The sequence below is a fragment of the Phyllobates terribilis genome, unplaced genomic scaffold (genome assembly GCF_046119375.1).
Source record: "Phyllobates terribilis strain yellow unplaced genomic scaffold, ASM4611937v1 Scaffold_2__4_contigs__length_985480577, whole genome shotgun sequence".
Classification (NCBI taxonomy): domain Eukaryota; kingdom Metazoa; phylum Chordata; class Amphibia; order Anura; family Dendrobatidae; genus Phyllobates; species Phyllobates terribilis.
This window is the reverse complement of record NW_027362762.1, coordinates 851,244,959-851,266,877: the sequence shown is the minus strand read 5'-3', so window position 1 is coordinate 851,266,877 and position 21,919 is coordinate 851,244,959. Positions and strand designations below refer to the sequence as shown.

Sequence of the window (21,919 nt, the reverse complement as noted above, 5' to 3'; positions counted from 1 at the left end):
GGGAATATCAAGCTCTAGTTACATATATTTGTGCTTGTTCTGTTTTTTTGTTTTGTTTGTTTCAGACTCTCTGAAAATTGACAGTCTCTGCCTGCTGATCTAAAAAGCCTTACACGACCTGCTATCGCACCTTCTTCTCTGCAGGAGCCATCACACATTGAGAGGTAAACTACAAAATGGTAGTCCAGAGGGAAAAAATATCCCATAAAAAACAATATCTCCTTTATTAGTATTTCTCATCTTAAAGGGAATCTGACGCCAGTTTTTTGCTATTTAATCTGAGACAAGCATAATGTAGGTGCAGATAGACTGATTCCAGTGATGTGTTACTTGCTCAGCAGCTTGCTGTAGTTTTAATACAGCCAGTGTTTTATCAGTAGGAGATTATCATTAGAGGACTAGATGTTCTATGCTCAGCAGTCCAGATAATCTTTGTAACTCCGCCCCCACCACTGATTGGCAGATTGGCAGCTTCCTGTGTACATAGTGAACAATCAGTGGTGAGTGGGCGGGGTTATACACAGCTTAGTGTTCTGACCACTGCTACATCTACAGCAGAGAAAACAGCGATTGTATCAAAACTGCATCAAGCAGCCCAGTAAGTGACACATCGCTGGAATCAGGGTCTCAGCCCTTACAGCATGCTGCTCTCAGATTACACAACAAAAACCTGCTGATAAATTCCATTTAAAGGGGTTGTTTAAATCACAGGATTTGTCATAAATGTCTCATTAGACTTGGGACTCGCCCCCAAAATGGTATGTGATCAGACAGGTGGCAGCGCAGATCGAGGATTTGCTTTGTATGAGGGACACCACCTGCATGGAGATTGTACGTTACCTAATTTCTGCCCAAACTCTAAAAACTTTAGAGAGGCCAAAAATCAGGAACAAGCTTTCCTAGGATCGCTTGTTCCCCTATTATCAGTCTGTCTGAACAGGCTGCCAATAACCCAACGAATTACCAAAACGTTCATTGGGTAACATTATTTATAAAGAAGCTAAAAAAATTGATTGTTCTCTGCAGCACATTGCCTCTTTTAAACAGGTTATGTGCTGCCGAGAACATGGTGTCTCATGTGTTTAGAACGATCGTTCTAGGCCCATGGATGTGTGGGCGGCGTGTCTAAACGACCGCCGATCTGCTTGCATGTCCCCGGTGGGTTTTTCCTGCCCGCTCCCCAGGACTTTATAGGGAGAGACCTGTCAGCCTAGGAGAGCGGGGCAGGGAGAAGTCGCCTCTTGGACTAGTCATCCGAGACACACAGATCCCGGGTGACTTTTCAAAGATGTTTCCTCTGAAGCACCTATGGGAAATCCTATATGTATTTTATTACAGGATCCTGCTGCAGAAGTTCTAGGCTGACACTCCGCTTTCTGCCGCAGATCTGCACAATGATTGTCTCGTTCTCATTCACTGCTGCTAATCCTTAGCAATGGCTTGCATACTCATTCAGATGGTAGAAAAGAAGATATCCATCAATCCACCATCCCCTTTCTAGCATAGACCAGACAGGGCCGCTTTAACGGTAATAGTTGTCAGGATTGTTTTGTGGGTTTGTTATTATTTTATTAGGTTTTATTGCATTAATTAAAAATGTGCTAAATGCATTTGTTAGGATATTTATATGGTGCATCACTGGGTGAAAGCTGTAATATGCCGGCTATGGGTAATACTTTGTTACCAATATGCAATTTATCTTCATAAATGTCTCCATGTATAAATAAATGTTTTGGGGGATGATGCAAAATGAATTGTAATGCAGCATTTTTTTTTGTTTAAGAGGCAATTCAGGACATTTTTCTAGTAACTCAACTGTCTAAAATCTCAATTTTATTTTTTTATTTTTTTTTTATACCTGTAAGCAGTCAGAGCTGTATGCAGTGAGCCTGTACAGAGACACTGGGTCCCTGCGGCTAAGCGCTATGTACATCATAAGAACATTGTGCAATTCCTGGAATGTGAAAAAAATTGTATGTCTCAGATTTAATGTGTACAATTTGGCACAATATACTTGGGTTCCATGGCTGGTAGACTATGGGTGCGTATAAGGCCTTAAAGAGGTTGCTCACCGGCAATAAAGAACATGCAAGGTATTTACAAAAAGACTTGCTGCCACAATTTAAATCCGTGGGGGCAATGTTAATAGTTGTGGCAACCTCTTTAAAGAATAAGTAAATATTATGATATGTTGTAGCCCTTCAAAAGCACTGTTTATAGTGGGGGGTCTAAGTCCCATGATACCCAAAAATTGCTCAAACCACGGTTTAAGTGGTTGACTTATAAATGAATGTTCCTAGGAAAGAACGTTTTGCAATAATTTTGAAGACTAAGCAGGCTGCCGATCACTCTATGAATGAGCAAAATGCTCATTCGTAGTGTGAAATGATCTGTTGTTAGTGTTGAGCGATACCTTCCGATATCGGGAAATATCGGATCGGATTGGATCGGACCGATACCGAAAAAGTATCGGATATCGCCGATTCCGATACCGGAAACCAATGCAAGTCAATGGGACATAAATATCGGAATTAAAATAAACCCTTTCTTTTCTTGTAGGTTATTTCTACATGAAGGAAAACAACTAAGAATAATGTAGAATGTATTGGGGGAGGTGGGGGAGACAATAAAGGCATAGAGGTTTAGCCCAATCAAATGGAATAGCAGGAATTACTATTTTTTTATTATGTTCTGAGTTACGGAAATATTAACTATGTTAAGTATTTTTATATTTTGTCAGATATTTATGTTTCACTACTTCCATGCTCTTCACCTTCTTTTTTACTTCTCCCACACTTTCTCCTTCATCATCCTCAGCATCTTTTTCATCCACTTCTTCACCTTCTTCTTCTTCACCTTCTTCGTATTATTCTTTTTTTTACATTCTTCATATTCTACTTCTTCATCTTCTTCATATTCTTCTTCTTCATCATATTCTTATTTGTGACAGGCATTCCTGTAGTTGTTATCTATAAAAGGTTGGACATTACACCTTTCGTTCTGCCCGTCACAAAAGATTTACAACAGGATTTGTCCGCGTTCAGTTTGGCCTGCAGCAGCAGGTCTTTTCCAGGGGCACCACGAGGAGGAACGGACTCACCCCCATACACTGCTTAGTCATCTTCTGCTTATAATTTAGATATTATCTTTTGCTCTGATTTTTAGTCTTATGCTTAATGTTCTTCCGCTTTTTGTTCTGCAGCTTCTTGTATTTCTGCTTCTTGGTTTTCTGTCTCTTGTTCTTCTGTATCTTGGTGCTTGTCTTCTCTTCTTTGTCTTCTTGGTCAACTTCTTCAGGGTCATCTTCTTGGTCTTCTTCGGGGTGGTCTTCAGGGTCGTCGTCTTCAGGGTCGTCGTCTTCAGGGTCGTCGTCTTCAGGGTCGTCGTCTTCAGGGTCGTCGTCTTCAGGGTCGTCGTCTTCAGGGTCGTCGTCTTCGGGGGTCCTCGTCTTCGGGGTCCTCGTCTTCTTTGGGTTGGTCTTCTGGGTCCTCGTCTTCGGGGTCCTCGTTTTCTTCGGGGTGGTCTTCAGGGTCCTCGTCTTCTTCGGGGTGGTCTTCAGGGTCCTCGTCTTCTTCGGGGTGGTCTTCAGGGTCCTCGTCTTCAGGGTCATTGTCTTCGGGGTCCTCGTCTTCTTAGGGTTGGTCTTCAGGGTCCTCGTCTTCAGGGTCCTCGTCAGGGAGATCCAGAGTGATTACCAAGAACCATTTCAAAAAGCTTGAACTTGGAAATGTAGCAGAAGGTACAAGAAAGCTGAGGAACTACCGAGGACCAGCTGACGGTACTGGAACCCGGATGGGTAGCAGAAGGTACAAGAGCCAATGGAACTACCGAGGACCAGCTGATGTTACTGGAACTCGGTTACTAAGCAGGAGGTACCTGTGCCAGAAAGCACTACCAAGGACCAGCAGACGTTGGTGGAACTTGGATACCGAGAAGGAGGCACCTAATCCAAAGGCACTGCCGAGAACCAGCTGACGGTACTGGAACCCGGATGGGTAGCAGAAGGTACCCATGTAAAAAAAAGTTCAAGGCCGCGAGCCGGCCGCAGTTACCAAAACCCACAGTCCTACAGGGGGTGCTTGTCCTATTGGCACTATGGAACCAGCCTTCATTGCCAGATCCCGCAGCCCACATAGGAGTCACCTAAACTGCAGGCACCATAGAGTCGGCTAACCCGACCGCAACACGACAGGACAACGCATTGGAGGCAAAGTGACGTTGACACTACCCGGAAACAGCTGGCGTGCTGGAACCAGGCTGGGCAGGAGGGAGTACCCGTGCCAAAGACACTGCCGAGAACCAGCTGACGGTACTGGAACCCGGATGGGTAGCAGAAGATGCAAGAGCAAATGGAACTACCGAGGACCAGCTGACGGTACTGGAACCTGGATGGGTAGCAGAAGGTACAAGAGCCAATGGAACTACCGAGGACCAGCTGATGTTACTGGAACTCGGTTACTAAGCAGGAGGTACCTGTGCCAGAAAGCACTACCAAGGACCAGCAGACGTTGGTGGAACTTGGATACCGAGAAGGAGGCACCTAATCCAAAGGCACTGCCGAGAACCAGCTGATGGTACTGGAACCCGGATGGGTAGCAGAAGGTACCCATGTAAAAAAAAGTTCAAGGCCGCGAGCCGGCCGCAGTTACCAAAACCCACAGTCCTACAGGGGGTGCTTGTCCTATTGGCACTATGGAACCAGCCTTCATTGCCAGATCCCGCAGCCCACATAGGAGTCACCTAAACTGCAGGCACCATAGAGTCGGCTAACCCGACCGCAACACGACAGGACAACGCATTGGAGGCAAAGTGACGTTGACACTACCCGGAAACAGCTGGCGTGCTGGAACCAGGCTGGGCAGGAGGGAGTACCCGTGCCAAAGACACTGCCGAGAACCAGCTGACGGTACTGGAACCCGGATGGGTAGCAGAAGATGCAAGAGCAAATGGAACTACCGAGGACCAGCTGACGGTACTGGAACCTGGATGGGTAGCAGAAGGTACAAGAGCCAATGGAACTACCGAGGACCAGCTGATGTTACTGGAACTCGGTTACTAAGCAGGAGGTACCTGTGCCAGAAAGCACTACCAAGGACCAGCAGACGTTGGTGGAACTTGGATACCGAGAAGGAGGCACCTAATCCAAAGGCACTGCCGAGAACCAGCTGACGGTACTGGAACCCGGATGGGTAGCAGAAGGTACCCATGTAAAAAAAAGTTCAAGGCCGCGAGCCGGCCGCAGTTACCAAAACCCACAGTCCTACAGGGGGTGCTTGTCCTATTGGCACTATGGAACCAGCCTTCATTGCCAGATCCCGCAGCCCACATAGGAGTCACCTAAACTGCAGGCACCATAGAGTCGGCTAACCCGACCGCAACACGACAGGACAACGCATTGGAGGCAAAGTGACGTTGACACTACCCGGAAACAGCTGGCGTGCTGGAACCAGGCTGGGCAGGAGGGAGTACCCGTGCCAAAGACACTGCCGAGAACCAGCTGACGGTACTGGAACCCGGATGGGTAGCAGAAGATGCAAGAGCAAATGGAACTACCGAGGACCAGCTGACGGTACTGGAACCCAGATGGGTAGCAGAAGGTACAAGAGCCAATGGAACTGCCGAGAACCAGCTGGCGGTGCTGGAGCCCAGGGTAAATACTAAAAACAGAGGAGCCAGAGGTGTATTTGGAGGAGGTTTTAAATCCGTAGTACAGTGGATGTGGACAAAGCAGGAGAATTTGCCGGACACACAGCTGGGGATCAGCTGACGTTACTGAACCCCAATAACACTGGAGCAAGCGTTGACTGTGCAGACGGCACTTCTGAGCAGCAACTAGCGGTATTGGAGCCCAGGGTAAATACTAAAAACGGAGGAGCCAGAGGTGTAATTGGAGCAAGTTTTAAATAAGTAGCACAGTGAATATGGACAGAGCAGGAGAAATTGCCGTGAACACAGCAGGGGAACAGCTGACGTTACCGAACCCCAATAACACCGCAGCAAGTGTTGACTGTGCAGACGGCACTTCCGAGCGCCAACTGGCGGTGCTGGAGCCCAGGGATAAGAATGAAAACAGAGGAGCCAGAGGTGTAATTGGAGCAACTTTAAAATGTGTAGTACAGTGAATATGGACAGAGCAGGAGAAATTGCCGTGAACACAGCAGGGGAACAGCTGACGTTACCGAACCCCAATAACACGGCAGCAAGTGTTGACTGTGCAGACGGCACTTCCGAGCGCCAACTGGCGGTGCTGGAGCCCAGGGATAAGAATAAAAATAGAGAGGAGCCAGAGGTGTAATTGGAGCAAGTTTTAAATAAGTAGCACAGTGAATATGGACAGAGCAGGAGAAATTGCCGTGAACACAGCAGGGGAACAGCTGACGTTACCGAACCCCAATAACACGGCAGCAAGTGTTGACTGTGCAGACGGCACTTCCGAGCGCCAACTGGCGGTGCTGGAGCCCAGGGATAAGAATAAAAATAGAGAGGAGCCAGAGGTGTAATTGGAGCAACTTTAAAATCTGTAGTAGTGAGAATGTGGACAGAGCAGGAGAAATTGCCGTCCGCACAGCAGGGGAACAGCTGACGTTACTGAACCCCAATAACATGGTAGCAGGTGTTGACTGTGCAGACGGCACTTCCGAGCGCCAACTGGCGGTGTTGGAGCTCAAGGATAATACTGAAAACAGAGGAGCCAGAGATGTAATTGGAGCAACTTTAAAATCTGTAGTAGTGAGAATGTGGACAGAGCAGGAGAAATTGCCGTCCGCACAGCAGGGGAACAGCTAACGTTACTGAACCCCAATAACATGGTAGCAAGTGTTGACTGTGCAGACGGCACTTCCGAGCGCCAACTGGCGGTGTTGGAGCTCAGGGATAATACTGAAAACAGAGGAGCCAGAGGTGTAATTGGAGCAACTTTAAAATCTGTAGTAGTGAGAATGTGGACAGAGCAGGAGAAATTGCCGTCCGCACAGCAGGGGAACAGCTGACGTTACTGAACCCCAATAACACGGCAGCAAGTGTTGACTGTGCAGACGGCACTTCCGAGCGCCAACTGGCGGTGTTGGAGCTCAGGGATAATACTGAAAACAGAGGAGCCAGAGGTGTAATTGGAGCAACTTTAAAATCTGTAGTAGTGAGAATGTGGACAGAGCAGGAGAAATTGCCGTCCGCACAGCAGGGGAACAGCTGACGTTACTGAACCCCAATAACATGGTAGCAAGTGTTGACTGTGCAGACGGCACTTCCGAGCGCCAACTGGCGGTGTTGGAGCTCAGGGATTACAGTTCAGGTGGTAGAAACATGAACAGAACAGGAGACCTGGATACTGTTGCCAACCAATTATTTATTCTGTAAGAGGACTGGCAAATTCATGAGAGATCCAGGCCTTGTTCATTTTGAGAAAAGTAAGCCGGTCAACGTTATCGGAGGATAGTCGCATGCGACGGTCTGTTAGTACACCACCTGCGGCACTAAAGACGCGTTCCGGTAATACACTAGCAGCAGGGCAAGCTAGCACCTCCAGTGCATACTGACTAAGCTCTGGCCATGTATCCAGCTTACAGACCCAAAACTTGAAGGGAGAAGAGCCGTCTGGGAGTACACTAAGAGGGCAAGACATGTAGTCTGTCACCATCTGACGGAAACGTTGCCTCCTGCTGACTGGAGCCGTCTGTGATGGTGTAGACATTTGTGGCGGCGGGGACACAAAACTTTGCCACATTTCGGCCATACTGGTCTTGCCTTGTGCTGAGGCGCTGCTTCTGCTCCCTCTTTGTGCAGCGCTTCCTCCACTGCCTCGACGCACTGAGCTGCTTTGTAAAGCACTAGCAGCACTGCTCTCGGTTGGAATGGAGAACATGATGGAATGCACCAGTGCGTCTTGGTACTCCCGCATTTTACGCTCCCGGTTCAACGGTGTTATGAGGCTTTGTAAGTTGTCCCGGTAGCGAGGATCTAGGAGGGTGGACACCCAATAATCAGCCGTGTTGAGAATGTGGGCGATGCGGCGGTCGTTTCTCAGGCACTGCAGCATGAAATCAACCATGTGCTGCAGACTGCCAACTGGCCAAGAAACGCTGTCCCCTGCTTGAGGCGTGATCTCTGCCTGCTCTGCATCACCCCACCCTCGCTCTAGATACTGACTACTAGAGCATTGTGTACCTCCCTCCTCTGGACAGATGTCTTCCTCATCCATTGACTCCTCCTCATCCTCCTCACAAAGTGTCCCCTGCCTAGGCCTTTGTGAGGAACCACGTTGCGCAGACTGTAGAGAAGCAGATGGCATTTGTGACTCCTCATCCTCCACCTCTTCCAAAACCTCGTCCCTTAGTGCTTGCAGTGTTTTTTCAAGCAGGCAGATAAGGGGGATAGTCATGCTGACTAGTGCATCATCTGCACTCGCCATCCGCGTGGAATAATCGAAGGCACGCAAAACGTGGCAAATGTCCTTCATAGAGGCCCACTCAGTGGTGGTGAAGTGTGAACGGCGCGCACTGCGACTTGTTTGCGCCTGCTGCAGCTGGTACTCCATTACTGCTGCCTGCTGCTCACACAACCTCTCCAACATATGTAACGTTGAATTCCACCTGGTGGGTAGGTCACATATGATGCGATGTTCCGGAAGACATAATCGGCGCTGCAGAGCTGCAATGCGTGATCTTGCATTGCTGGAACGCCGCAAGTGAGCGCACTCTATGCGGACCTTGTGAAGCAGTGCATCAAGATCCGGATAGTCCCTCAAAAAACTCTGCACGACCAAGTTGAGCACATGTGCCAGACATGGGATGTGAGTGAGGTTGCCTAGGCCCAGAGCTGCCACCAGATTTCGGCCATTGTCACACACTACCATGCCTGGCTGGAGATTCGCTGGCACAAACCACACGTCACTCTGCTGCTTGATGCCATTCCAGAGCTCCTGCGCTGTGTGGCTTCGATTCCCCAAAGAAATTAATTTTAATACGGCCTGTTGACGTTTGGCCACGGCTGTGCTCATATCGGTCATCATAACAGGTAACCGTTCACGGGTCGATGTGGAGGTAGACCGTGACGGCTCCTGCAGCGCTGATTCAGAGGAACTGGAGTATGAGGAGGAGTCAATGTGTACAGACTGGATTCCTGCAATCCTTGGAGTTGGCAGAACACGTACAGCGCCACTCTCAAGATCTGTACCCGGCTCCACAACATTTACCCAATGGGCAGTGAGGGAAAGGTATCGTCCCTGTCCATGCTTACTGGTCCACGCATCAGTGGTCAGGTGGACCTTGCTACTGACGGCGTTTTGTAGCGCATGTTTAATTTTTCCCTCCACATGATGTTGCAGGGCAGGGACGGCTTGCCTGCTGAAATAAAAGCGGCTGGGCACGTTGTATTGTGGGACTGCCAATGCCATAAAGTTACGGAATGTGTCAGTCTCCACCAGCCTGAATGATAGCATTTCAAGGGCCAGTAGTTTAGCAATGCCAGCATTCAGAGCCTGTGCTCGGGGGTGGTTTGCCGAGTATGGGCGCCTTTTCTCCCATGCCTGTGCTAACGATGGCTGTAGACTGGCCTGGGAGTGTGAGGATGACTGGGAAAGTGGTGCTGTGGGTGGAATTACACTGTGTCTCTGTACAACAGTGCCAGAGATTCTTCCATGGCGATCCTGTGAGGAAGCCGAACCAGCTGTGTGTGAGCTGGAGGAAGAGGCTACAACACGAGCTGAAGAGGTGGTAGGTGGCGCTGTAGGTTGGCCTAGGTCTTCAGTGTGTTTGTGTAACTCCACCACGTGCTTGGTCCGCACATGTTTCCACATATTTGTGGTATTGAGGTTGCTGACACTTTTCCCTCTTTTCACCTTCTGATTACACAGCTTGCATTTGACAAAGCAAATGTCATCTGCAACTGTGTCAAAAAAGGACCAGGCACTGCAAGTCTTGGGAGCGCCCGCTTTGGATTTTGGAAGAGCCATGCTCCTAATGGGTGCCGAAGTGGAGGCTACAGGCAACCAAGTCTGCCCCCTCCCTCTCCCTCCTTTTTGGGCCGTTCGGGGAATCTCTTCCTCAGAGCTGCTTCCACCACCTTCCTGTCCCTCACGCCATGATGGGTCAAGGACCTCATCATCTACACCACCCTCTTCAAACAACTGCTTCTCCTGGGTAGTCTCGACAGCACAGTACGCACCAGAAAGTGGCACCTGAGTCTCATCATCAGATGCGTACTGAGGTGTGCTGCTGACCATAGGCACTGGCCCACCCGCCTCTTCAGATTCAGAGAGACAAAACGGTTGTGCATCACTGCATACTACCTCTTCTTCAAATTCTCGAATTCTGCTTGGCTGGCCCCCTCTTTCCAAGCCAAGAGATTCAGAGAACAGAAGTAGAGATGGCTCCTGTCCAGGGCTCTCTGACTGCCTGGGCAATTTGGCAGGTGGTGAAGAGACAGATGGGTGCTCTTCAGTGCTCAGGACCTGAGAGGATCTGGAACTAATTGAAGTCGATGCGTTAGCTGCCATCCATCCGACAACGGCTTCAATTTGGTCCTCGTGCAGCAGTGGGGTACGGCTAGCTCCTACAAAGCTGCGCATAAAGGACTGTTCCCTGGTAAAACTGGGGGATGCTGAGTCACTGGTGCCCGCAGCAGGCACAGAATCCTCACGTCCTCTACCTGCAGGCACAGAATCCTCACGTCCTCTCCCTGCAGAAACTCCACGCCCACGCCCACGACCACATGCCTTACTCCCTGCCTTCTTCATCTTGGTAGACTGATAAAGATAGGCAGAAAAGTACTAAGGGCTTAGTGTGCTTATTCCTGAACAGCTGCTAACAGGTATAAGAAACACTAATTTTATAAAGTGTGGACTAGACTTTAATATGAGCTAATGTGGCCTACACAACTGTAAAGTGGAGTGTTTGGTGAACTTTATTTAGGTTTTTTTTTGTCACAAAAAGACACTGGATGTGCCTAAAGATGTAATAACGATAGTATCACAAACTTTTTGTAGCTATTACAATGTAGGAAGGTAACCTACAATGCAATAGATGAGGCTGCAAAAAATAGGCTAATACTAATCTGGCTGGGGCTGCAGGGCCCAATGCTGCAGAAAGGCTCCTCTATCTACTCCTATATAGTGTGTTTGGAATCAATTTAGCTGAATACGGATGGAACCACCACACTAATAGGAGATATCAGGAAAAATTATGAATTGGCAAAAAAGGACAATGTATGAGGCAGTGACACACACTGAGTGCACTACAACCAGACTTGGCTGAAGCACACACTACAGGGTGAGCTGCACTCACACACACAGACCTTGCAGACAGCGGTGAACAGCACAGGGAACTGTGCACTAGCACTGCAAGGCACAGTGATTTAGAAAGTAGCTTGGGTAAAGCAGAATAGAGCAAATAGGTAGCTAAAACTGTCCCTCAGAACAACAGCGTCCTATCCCTAACTGAATTCACAGCAGAGTGAGCTCAAAATGGCGGCGGTGGCTTTTATAGTGCATCATGACATCATTTCAGCAGCCAATCACAGCCATGCCATTAGTTAAGATGCCTACATGCCTAACAGGATGTGCCCACACTTCTTAGGATCCTCATTGGCTGAATAAAATGAAAATGTCTCATTGCATTATGGGAACTTCCGATTCCGGTATACGATATTGCAAAAGTATCGGAATTAAGTATCGGAATTCCGATACCGCGAATATCGGCCGATACCCGATATTTCAGTATCGGAATGCTCAACACTATCTGTTGTGCATTCTCAGCAGCGCATCGTCCTGTGTAAACAGGAATCGCAATGCTCCGAACAATGGCAGCCTACGCGCACTGAACAGGATATCCCTAAAATTTGTAAAGTGCTGCGGAATATGTTGGCGCTATAAAAATAAAAAAATATTATTATTATTATATTGCAGACCATTCAGTGCACATCATTAAGTGTGGTCCGCCTTTGTAAATCATTGAATGTTCTTTGGAGGAGACATCCAGGGTCATCTGGTCCATCCCTCTGCTCAATGCAGGATTCACTAAACCATCTCAGACAGATGTCTGTCCAGCCTCTGGTTGAAGACTTCCATTGAAGGAGAACTCACCACCTCTCGTGGCCGCCTGTTCCACTCATTGATCACCCACGCTGTCAAAAAGTTTTTTCTAATATCTAATCTGTATCTTCTCCCTTTCAGTTTCATTCCATTGCTTCTCTTGTTTCCATGTGCAAATGAGAATAAGGATGATCCTTCTACACTGTGACATCCCTTCAGATATTTGTAGACAGCTATTAAGTCTCCTCTTAGCCTTCTTTTTTGCAAGCTAAACATTCCCACACCCTTTAAGCGTTCTTGGTAGGACATAGTGTGCAGTCCGCTCACCATCCTGGTTGCTCTTTTCTGAACTTGCTCAAATTTTTTCAATGTCTTTTTTAAAATGTGATGCCCAGAACTGGACACTGTATTCCAGATGAGGTCTGACTAAAGAGGAGTAGAGGGGGATAATTACTTCATGTGAACTAGACTCTATGCTTCTGTTAATACATCCCAGAGCTGTGTTTGCCTTTTTTGCTGCTTTTTGCCTTTTTTGCTGCTGCATCACACTGTTGACTCATGTGCAGTCTGTGATCTATTAGTATACCCAAGTCTTTCACATGTGCTGTTGCTTTTTCATTTCATTAAATGACCGCCAAACTGTAAATATTTACTGATCGGCGTTGGATTAATGACGCAAGTTGGATGGCGTAAACCCACCTCAACTACTAACTGCTGGGAGTCTTCTTTCTGTGGCCAACAGATTGTCCCACAATAGTGACCCTAAACGAGCCGCTTTAAATTGCGAGACAATCTGGCAGCAGGCGGTTAATGCTACTGCAATGCCATTAAAATTAATAGGTCGTCCATGATCACTGTTCTCCTTTTGGAGAGTGACCATGTTGTGTCTTCCAGTGCGAGATACTCTTTCAGCTGCTCTCCACTCTCACTGATAGATGAGGATCCTGAATGGGTGATTCGTTTTTAACTCCAGGGTTTATACCCTTTATTTCCAATGGGTATGCCAGAGACAGCCAACCACTGTGCCTGGGTCTCTGCCAATCCTATGGAGAATGAATGAATGGGTCTCGACAGAGCTTCGTTCTTCAGATTGGTGATGTGGGTCCGGTCGACGAGACCACTATTGATGAGGAAGATATCCTTTATCTTACGGATAGGAAATAACTTCCAATCCTAATACAAACCCTTTGCAAGTGTCATTTCGGCCTACAGCCCGGGCTTACCGTGCACACACAAAGTATTGAGCTCGGAATCTTTCCATGATTTTCTGCTTTTACATGTATCTGTACCGATGTGATCAGAATCGTTATTTTACAATCGGCTGACGTTCTGTTTTTTTTTTTTTTTTCTTTCTATGCCAAGTGCCAGGAGCACCAGCGTGTAAGCCCTTGGCAGGGTTGGTATGGCGGATTGAATGCTTGATTTCTGTAGTCTGTAACATGCGCTGAATGTTCCAGCCCAGGCAGAGACTGACTGATGTCTAAAAAGGTGCAAATGGTTTTTCTGTTGGAAGCTCTCAGTGGGAAGATGCTGTGCCTGGGGACCGGTGCCCATGAGTCAGCTAGCATATTGATGAAACGATCTTATCTCTGGGGTTTTTTCACACAGTTAAGCTTGGCCTACCATGAGGCCTAATCGCCGAGCGAACAAAGATAAAATTAATTAGCTCCTGTGCTGAATATGCCACCATGGAAAGCGAGGCTGCCTGCAATATGTTCTGTAAACTTCTTTTTCACAATGCAGCGTAGAGAAATACACAACCAGATGCAGACCTGAGACGAGACGGAGAAAATGCAATTTTCTCTATGGAAGGTGTAGCTGTCTCCCAATAATCTAAATCCCTAAACATTTGCCAAATTACTTTCTGTAATCTTACTTGAGGTTTAAGCTTTGCAACGACATTGCACAATGGGAAATTAACAAGCCTGTTAGAAGCACCATCTGCAGCTTCAGCCTCCACGGATCTTAGCAACATGATTTAAGTACAAAATACAGTAACTATATTATATTTTTTTATTTTTACATACCGACATTTTTTTTATTCATACATAGTCAAATGAAAAAGTAGGTTAATAGCACTGCAGGTCAAAAATAATCCACTGTATCATGTGGGTGGAAGGTCGTGTTGGCTGGATATGTAATAATTTGGTCATTCATTTTGGTTTGATTGTTGTGAGCGACATAAAGCTCATCCTACGCTGATGGTTTCCATTGTTGAAACAGGTCATTTTAAAGGTTTTTCGAAGTGAGGTCAGTGATTGGCTGCACATCCAAGATGGGTGGCCATCACATCACCATGATGGATAAAGACATTAAAAAGGAATTGTACTTGGAACAAAGTTTGCATAAATCAATAGTAGAGACGATTGATTATAATAAACTTTGTAATGTATCTTAGAAGAGAAATCCACTTCCTTCCCCACTTATCAGACCCTTCTTCCCCTCTCCCCACCTCCTGGACTTACCATCCACTGTGAAAAAACAGCTAATATCTGTCTTACTCGGGGAGTGCAGGTGTCATGTCGCTCATCCCATTATCTTCTATGGAGAGGTGAGTGGAGTGAGCAGCAGACAGAAAAACATCATTCAGAGCTCTATAACAAGTACTTTACATCACATCAGAGCTTAATTCCGATCAAGACAGCTCAGCTCAGCTCTGCTGTATAATGTCCTCCGTGTTACTGGAGCTGGTTTCTGTGAGCTAAAAAGTGAATGAAGAGCAGGCATTCCCTTCTCTGTGCTGTGCTGCCTGTGGAAGAGATAACTGCAGCTCCTCTCCTCCCTCCAGCAATCAGTGGATTGCAATTTACAGATAGTGCATGCAGAGGGGAAAAGTGATGGGAATGCAGGACAAAAGTCACATAATGGCCAGAAATAGTGTTATTCCTCATGTACAGACAGGACAGCTTATTCTGAATAGTTACTTGTAAAAACAGTTTCTTTAGAGAGAGACCCTGATTCCAGCGATGTATCATTTAGTTTACTGGGTGCAGCAGATGTGATAAAATCATTTTGTTTTTTCTGCTGCAAGTCTGCCAATTCTCAGAATGCTGAGCTGTGTATAACCCCGCCCACACCACGGATTGGCAGCTTTCTGTGTACACTGTGCATAGGCAGAAAGCTGCCACTTAGTAGTGAGTGCAGAGTTATACAGAAAAGTTGACTAGGAAGTACAAGACGCCTAGTCCTGTAGTGATAATCTGCTGATAAAACACTGATTTTATTGCAACAGCCCAGAGCCCAGTAAGTGACACATCGCTGGAATCGGGTTCTCTGCTCCTACCTACATCATGCTGCTCTCAGATTACGTAGCAAAAACTAACATATTTTCTTTAGAGGACCTGTTCTGAGGTCAAGAGTAGCCAATTTGTGCTCTTATTTTAGTCACACTGCTAATCTTCGTTTTCTGTTGTGTTTTTTTTTTTTATTTTTATTTTCCAGAAATATGGGCGTTTAGTCTTTTACTAAGGGGGCGGATCTCACAGGATTCACTGGGGATGTGTCTTTAAACTGTTCTGCATTATTACCCATGAGAAATGCCCCCTGGTAATAAATAATAGCACTAAAATAATAATGTAATAATGATCAATAATAGCCATAAAATTAATAAGGACCAAAACTCTGGGACCCACCAAAGACAACATCTGTAAGAAGTTTGTATGTTCTCCCTGTGTTTGCGTGGGTTTCCTCCGGGTTCTCCGGTTTCCTCACACACTCCAAAGACATACTGATAGGGAATCTAGATTGTGAGCCCCGATGGGGACACCAATGCTAATTTCTATAAAGTGCAGTGGGAATTAATGGTGCTATATAAATGCTTAAAATAAATAAACCATATAATAGATTTAAACCAACAAGAAAAAAAAACAAACGAAAAAACCCAACTGATTGACAGGAGAGCACGGGGATAAAATAAAAGGGAAAACTAACCTCTGTTGACCTTATGATGGGTTCTCTTTAAGGTCTGAGCTACATTGGACATTTTATATAGCTCTTGACACCTTGTTTGTGTACTTTCTTCTTTCACCATGGTTTTGTGATGCTGTTTTAGGCGACTTGGTTTTTACAGCTGAAACTGTTTTTTTTTCACTTGTGTTTTTGTCTTGTGAAAATTGCAATGCCCAAAACTGCTACAACTTGCATGCTTTTTTTGTAACATGATCTTTTTTGTAGCAAAAAAGCACATAAGTGTTTAAAATCGGAATAAAATTGCCTGTTCAAAACCCCTGTGTATTTGTGTAGGCCTATTATAGGCTGGGGAAGAGGGGAATGTGGGCTGGCAATATTTTGGCCTTTTATAACTAGGTGGTGTTTTTTATGAAGCATTAACTCTGCTGTAAATCCTGACTTTTGTAAACCGGGTCAGCAACATCATTTCATAAATTAAGTAAAAAAAAAAAACAAAAAAAAAATTAATTAGCGTTTAAACATAAATATCTAAAATTGGCATCTCCCTGCCAGCTGGTGCATACATGCTAATTGGATTGCCATGATTTCTAAAAGTTGCTGCAAGTGGGCATTTCTAAGTAGATGTGAGGAGCAAGTTTATCTTCCGGTGATTAGCAAACAGCATGACTAATTCTCAGTGCAGATGCAGTCAGACTGAATGTCAATTACTGGGAGACCTTTTGCAAATCATTAAAAGGAATTTTAAGGTTCTCCAGGCAAGTCAAATGTACCGCTCAGAGGTCGTTGTAACTGGAGGCTAATTACGGGTGTAAAATCAATATTCTGGTGCAGTATCCCCTTCTGTTCTGGTGTCCCCTGCATTGTGTGGGGCATAATTTTAAGCTATGTTTTGTAACTATTGGTGCAGATTACCGGCATGCCACTGTACAGTGATTTATATAGTCTTGGGCTTGTGTTGTAGTGTTTGAGGCCTGTGAAGCCGTGAGAAATGGATATTTCATAATAAAAACTTTGTAGTAATATGTACTGTGGCATGTATAAGTTTGTGCACCCCTAGTCAAAATTACTGTTATTGTGAAGTTAGGCAAGGTGAAGATGAAATGATCTCTAAAAGGCCTAAAGTTAAAGATGACACTTTTCCTTTTATATTTTAGGCAAAAAAAAAAAAAATCTCCAAGGGTGCCCAAACTTTTGCTTTGGGTCATTTTCCTTTTCGTAATTTTTAAAAGGAAAAATATGACTATAATATATTATATATATATATATATTTATATTATAGTCATATTTTTCATTTTAAAAATTACGAAAAGGAAAATGACCCAAATATTATAGTCAGGGTCGGACTGGGGTGCCTAGGGCCCACCAGGGGAACTGACTCTAGGGGCCCACACTACAGCCCACCAGCTGTGAAGCACTGAGCGGCAGGACTTTGTTCGAACAGTCATTCCATACTGCCAGAGTCCCTTTAATGGTAACTTGTCACCTTGAAAAACGTTATTTATCTGCAGATATAGGGGTAATCTGCAGGTAAATAGGGTTTAAAGCCTGGTTAGACGGCTTAATGGAAAAGCGTAGGCTACACGGAGAAAATTACGGTTTATTCTCCCTGCCGACACTCGCTTCCTGTCATAGGGTCGGTGCAAGGAGGGAGACATTACAGTCAACGCGAACTACAAAGTGAGGGTGCTGCAATAACGTCTGGCACCTGGATTGTGACACTTCCATGGAGCCCAACTTCACGCTGAGCTTCATTGAACGACTAACATGGCAGCAGCACCTGGCAACTAGTGCTGAGCGAGCGTGGTCGGATAAGGTGTGATCCCAGCATGCTCAGGTGTTATCCAGGTATCTTGTAGTGCTCTGCTAATATGCTCGAGTCCCCAGGGTAGCATGTTTTGCGGCGGTAGGCAGACGCAACACATTTAGGAATTGCCTGTTTGTTAGGTAATCACTGCATGTGTTGCTTCTGTCTACCGCCGCAAAAATGTTACCGCAGGGACTCGAGCATATTAGCAGAGCACTACAAGATACCTGGATAACACCTTATCCGACCACGCTCACTCAGCACTACTGGCAACCCACCAGCAACCTGCAACTGCGTCACAGGGGGCTGAAGGGAGCAGGTGACTGCATGCACCGGCCATTGTGCTATCTAAATGCCGCTGTCAGTGATTGACAAGGGCACTTAAATACTCAAAACAGCAGCAATCAAGGTGAGCTCTGATCACTGCTGTTACAGGCAGACGCCGGCCATCTAACACAGCCGACATCTGCCTGGTATGGAGCAGGCTCAGCTCCTGAAACAGCTCCATACAAGTACAACCCTATGGTTATGACAAGGTTAGCAAATTTCACTTGTCTGTTCCTAAATGTGGAAAGACAAATGGAATTCCCTAACACATGTGAGCAAGTCCTAATAGATTTAGTAAAGGTGCGCCAAGCATATGAATGTTATTACACACCACAATGGACTCTTACATACACGCATCTTACAAAAATACATATTATTCCAGATACGTAGACACATACAAACACGCAGACACGCACAAACACATCAGTACATGAATACATCATCTGAACCACCATCATTTGTAATGTCAGGTCAGCCCCATATATCTTTGTATCGCATAAACCTACAACTCCCAGTATGTAATTAACAATAGAGATACTGGGAGTTGTTATCAGTCATCATCAGACTGCGGACCATACAGGAACCACAGTACTGATGAGACGCAGGCAGGATCACAAATGAACATTTACATCCAGGTATCTTACCCGAGACGTCTTCTCTGATTAGAGTCGTTCTCTCTCTTTTCGTCTCCCTCTTGTCCAGTCTCCATGATGACTTTTCTCATCCACAGCTCGTCTCTGCAGACTTCCATCTTCTCCGGTCTTCTGCAGCTCATCCCGACACGATGCCCTTAAAGATAGCAGAGTCATTATAATGCTCCCGAATAAAAATATCTACACTGAGCCCCTGAATAAACCTAACTCTTACAATGCTCCCTGCACAAAACATGACATACACTCTACCGCTCTTATGGTACCTGCTCTCCACACTGTCCTCTCCTTACCATACTGGGCCCCCTCTTCACATTGTCCTCTCACACTGTGTCCCCCCTATACTGCCCAGTCTCTATAACGTGCCCCTTCATCACACTCCCCCTCCTCAACATACTGTTCCCTCCTTGCTGTGCCCTCACACTGTTCCCCCCCATACTGCCGCATCTCCATACCTTCTCCCACATTACCTAGTCTCTGTGCTGTGTCACCTCACACTTTTCTCCCTCCATACTGTCTCCTCACACTATTCCCCCACTCTCCGTACTGTTTCCTCACACATCCCCCTTCCCCATTCTGTTTCTGCACTCATTCCTACCCCTCCTCTAGTTCACCATACTGTTTCTTCACACATCTCCCCATTCTGTCTCCTAAAATTTCTCTCCCATCTCTCTCCAAATATAATAAATCTTCGGAAGAGCACACAGACATGCAGAAGCACGCTTACACACACGAAAACAAGCGCACACGGACACATACTAAGGGCTCTTTCACACGTCAGTACATGTGGTGACCGTTTCCACACGTACCAGAGACACTGACACACGTAGACCCATTCAAATGAATGCGTATGTGCACATGTCAGTGTGTTTCCACTTTCCACAGATCATGTGGTGTCCGTGGGCAAAACACGCTGACATGTCTGTTTTTTACCTGCTGTCCAGACCGCGAAATGTCCCGCACACTGATGACAGCACGCGGTGCTTGGGAAGAGCGCTGAGAACTGCCCTCATCATAGATTCCTGAAGGTGCTGCAATCAGCACCAGCAGGGTCAATGATGAGAGTAATAGTCTATACCCGCTGTGTCCAACTGTAAAAAGAATAAAATAAAAAAATCCTTATACTAACCTCTAATAAGTGTCACCCGCTGTAATCCGTGCAAGCTCTCACGCCGAGGAGAATGTCTCCTGCAGCGAGTGGGCTCCGGAGCTGCGCTCAACAAGCGGTGCCCTGTGATTCAATAAGCGCAGCTCTGGAGCAAGCTCGCTGCAGGAGTCATTCTCCTCGGCGTGAGCGCTCGCACGGATTACAGCAGGTGACACTTAGGAGAGGTGAGTATTAGGATTTTTTTATTTTATTATTATTTTTACAGTTGGACACGGACACGGTGGGAGTAGACTACTACTCTCATCATTGACCCCACTGCTGCTGATCACAGCGCCTGCAGGGATCTATGATGAGGGCAGCGCTCAGCACCCGGCTCTTGGGAACAGCGCTAACTGTATACTGATTCCCAAGCGCCAGTATGAGTCACTTGGATGACACACAGGTGGACACGGATATCTCCAGTCCCGTAAATATCAGGACATGTGAAAGAGCCCTAATATACACACGCAGATACACATACTCACAGAAATGGGGACACGTACACACACAGGCAAGCACACACAGAAATGCACAGACACACTCAGACAATCACACACACAAAAATGCAGACACGCAGGGAAGCACACACATATGTGAAGACACCTAAACACACAGGCATATAGACACACACACTGTACACACACACACACAAACTGTACACACACAGGCATACACACACACACTGTACACACACACAGGCATATATACACACACACAGGCATATACACACTGTACACATACAGGAATATACACACACTGTACACACACAGTCATATACACACACTGTACACACACACAGGCATATACACACACTGTACACACAGGCATATACACACACACTGTACACACAGGCATATACACACACACTGTACACACAGGCATATACACACAGGCATATACACACAGGCATATACACACAGGCATATACACACAGGCATATACACACACTGTACACACAAGCATATACACACACTGTACACACAGGCATATACACACACTGTACACACAGGCATATACACACACAGGCATAGAATCATAGAATGGTAGAGTTGGAAGGGACCTCCTGGGTCATCTGGTCCAACCCCCTGCTCAAAGCAGGATTCACTAAATCATCTCAGACAGATGTCTGTCCAGCCTCTGTTTGAAGACGTCCATTGAAGGGGAACTCACCACCTCTCGTGGCCGCCTGTTCCACTCATTAATCACCCTAACTGTCAAAAAGTTTTTTCTAATATCTAATCTGTGTCTCCTCCCATTTAGTTTCATCCCATTGCTTCTAGTCTTTCCTTGTGCAAATGAGAATAAAGATGATCCTTCTACAATGTGACAGCCCTTGACATATTTGTAGACAGCTATTAAGTCTCCTCTCAGTCTTCTTTTTTGCAAGCTAAACATTCCCAAATCCTGCAACCGTTCCTCATAGGACATGGTTTGCAGACCAGTCACCATTCTGGTCGCTCTTCTCTGAACTTGCTCCAGTTTGTCTATGTCTTTTTTAAAATGTGATGCCCAAAACTGTACACAGTATTCCAGATGAGGTCTGACCAAAGAGGAGTAAAGACCGATAATGACTTCACGTGATCTAGACTGTATGCTTCTGTTAATACATCCCAGAATTGTATTTGCCTTTTTTGCTGCTGCATCACACTGTTGACTCATGTTCAGTCTATGATCTATTAGTATACCTAAGTCTTTTTCACATGTACTGTTGCTTAGCTCTATTCCTCCCATTCTGTATATGCTTTTTTCATTTTTATTGCCCAGATGTAGTACTTTGCATTTTTCCCTGTTAAAAACCATTCTGTTGGTTGCTGCCCACTGCTCCAGTTTATTTAGGTCTTTTTGAATCCTCTCTCTCTCTTCTCTAGTATTAGCTATCCCTCCTAGCTTTGTGTCATCAGCAATATACACACACACATACACACAGCATATACACACACTGTACACACACAGGCATATACACACACTGTACACACAAGCATATACACACACGCATATACACACACTGTACACACAGGCATATACACACATTGTACACACAGGCATATACACACATT

At 45.9% G+C, this 21,919-nt stretch overlaps 1 protein-coding gene across 3 annotated transcripts in view; it reads left to right on the top strand.

The window, feature by feature from the left end:
- The window catches only part of FAM222B (family with sequence similarity 222 member B), a 187,816-nt gene that overhangs the window by 45,817 nt on the left and 120,080 nt on the right, over positions 1-21,919 (top strand). For all 3 annotated transcript variants that reach the window (XM_073667885.1, XM_073667890.1, XM_073667887.1), the window contains exon 3: positions 66-164. The gene's annotated coding sequence lies outside the window, so the exon portion shown is untranslated. The remainder of the gene's footprint in view (positions 1-65; positions 165-21,919) is intronic.